This window comes from Parasteatoda tepidariorum, chromosome X2, assembly GCF_043381705.1.
Source record: "Parasteatoda tepidariorum isolate YZ-2023 chromosome X2, CAS_Ptep_4.0, whole genome shotgun sequence".
Classification (NCBI taxonomy): Eukaryota; Metazoa; Arthropoda; class Arachnida; order Araneae; family Theridiidae; genus Parasteatoda; species Parasteatoda tepidariorum.
In genome coordinates, this window is record NC_092215.1 from 40,298,970 (window position 1) to 40,301,672 (window position 2,703).

Genomic DNA, 2,703 nt, shown 5'->3' on the forward strand with positions numbered 1-2,703 from the left:
AAGAGTTTAGTCAGTGAAGCATTTGTAGAAGCTTGATACTGTTCGTTCCACACAGTTTGAACTTTATGCCTGGCTGTGTCACTAATTTTTAAAGCTCATGGAGCTCTAACAGATGAAGGCTATCACGTAATACATATGTGTTCAATGTCAGACACATTTGGAAAATAAGTTTACAGTCTAACGTAAAGTTTCATGCATTTAAGCTAACAAGGCATTTTCAACTGATTACAAGAAAAAAATAATGCTAGAAACCTTACCCTGGTGTAGCGTGCCATACCTGACACTTTTCACCCTCTTCGAGAAAGCTTTTTTACAGCGTTGGGGAAATAATTATGGAAGTAGATGAATACTTAAAACAATTATCGCCATCACTTGACATAGTTGCATTGCATATAAATTTTTAAATCATTTGTATGTATTGTCGTGGAAAATAAGTTTAAATGAATGAAAAATGATACATTAAAACATAAATATAGCTAGCACTAGAACAAATTTTTATAAAAAGCTAAGAAAGGTGGCTGTCGGGCACTTGGTTCTCTCTCTAAGGTCTTCAAATGGCTCTCTCCAACTCTCCATTAGTTAAGGTTTAATTGAAAAATTATTTCCAGTGCTAGAGGAAATCAAAGCAGAAACTATTAAAACAAATTGAAATTTTCATAAAACTTTTATCAGAGTTTAAAGTCATAACTATTTCCAATTGTGTATTTGAACCTTTACATGTTTGGTTGAATCGTTTTCTGTAGTGATGGTGAAATAAACAAACAAAATAGGAGAACTAAAGAGCAATGTTGTTCCATATTATCAAGGCTGTCAACTATTACACTTTTTTCAAAATATTTTACAGAGATAAAAAAAATAAAGCTTTCAGAATGTTTTGTAGTTTTGCCAACATTTTAAAAAACCTTACCACGACCGAATTGGAACAAAGTTGCATTTTATTTGAACTTTTAAATCATTTACATGTTGTGTTCTGTAAATTGACTTAACATCAAGTTTACAAAACAAAGAACCATACATTAAGACTTTTTTGGTAACATTGTCATTATAAAAATTTGAATTCAATATTCATTTACCATTTAGCTTAATAGAGCTCAAAATTAAACTACGTAATATTTTAATCACTTCTTCTGTACAGACTATGTTAATGTTTGCATAATGTTAAAATTGACTAAAGCATCACTTGAATTCCTCCAATTACCGGCGCTTGACACGTGACCTACGTTTTGTTCACGTTTATTAATATTATAACAGTTTTTAAAGCCGGGATAGCCTGGTTGGCAGGGCACTGAACTCATGTTCGTCAGAACGGGAGTTCGGATACAGCTGGTCGTAGACTCCCAGTGTAGTAAATGGCGACTGCTGCTCTTTAAATCTGTCAGATTACAAAAGTGCTCCATGTTCCCATAACAAATTATACCTGTCGGGGTACTGAATTGGAAATTGATCGATCTCTGGTTCAGGTCAAAATTACAATCTGTGGATGAAGGAAAGCATGTGTGAATGGTTCGGCCCTATAAACGGGTGTGACGTATGGGTGAGGCAGAAGTCGAATTCTTGGCTATATATGGCTCTACTGGAAAACATGAACAACCTCAACCTTTGGCATTAATGGCCTACGACAGAAACAAAAGTTTGAAAAGAATATTCATTTGTATTGTAGCTTGAAACAATTTATATTTAGATAACTTCTTCTGCGCCTAACTTTATTAATGTTTTTATAACATACTTACAAAAACATATACTTAAGTTTATAACAATACTTAATAAAACACTAATTATATTAATTTAGTAATCAAAGTTTTCGACTCATGTGTAGCGATTTAGTCAACCCTTTTTTGAGAAGTTTTAGGTTTTATTGACATTATTATATCCTAAAATAATATTTATTGATACTGTAGGTTTGCAGACCCTAAAATTATGAACACTACAAAAAAAATTTAAATACTCATGAAATTTTAACTAATAAACATAATTTTTAATGCCCATTCATTAGCTTGAATTCCTTTACAAAACATGTCAGAATTCTTGTTTATAAACTTCGAAAATATAGAACTATTTTATTTATGGAAGAATATTGTGAGAACAATGTGAACCGTCTAGCCGTCTTGACAAGACAAGTGTCGAAACTCCGTCATCTCAGGCTTATAAGTGAAGCAACGTGACATTTTCATTCTAATCATAATGTTCCCAAAGTCTCTGTAACCTATTTTATCCATTTGTTGAAGCATGTTGTAAAGACATCATTATCGTCGAAATTCGACGTTTACACATTTTAGTTGCAAACGACAAGTTGCTATACTATTGTCTAGTTTTGAGGCTCAATAATATCGCTATATCCAAGTATAATTCAATTCTTGACGTTTATACTGTTTAAAGGTTTGGGGACAATTTTACGTATAATGTTTAATTAATTGTTTAAAATTTTATAATTATTGTAATTCACTTCTAGGTGTCTGAAAGAACATCCAAGTAGTTTAATTTATCTTTAGTAAACAAATCTCCTTCAAAATGTGCTAGGCCCATAAACAGCTGAAATTTTTATATTGCAATGATGAAAAAAATGGCATCATGTAAAAAAAATGTAATTCATTAATGTTTAAACAATCATTGATCGGTGATTATTGCTAAAACTGACACTTTAAAATGCTAAAATTTGATTTTCATATATATATATATATATAGATAGGCATCTCTGATTATATT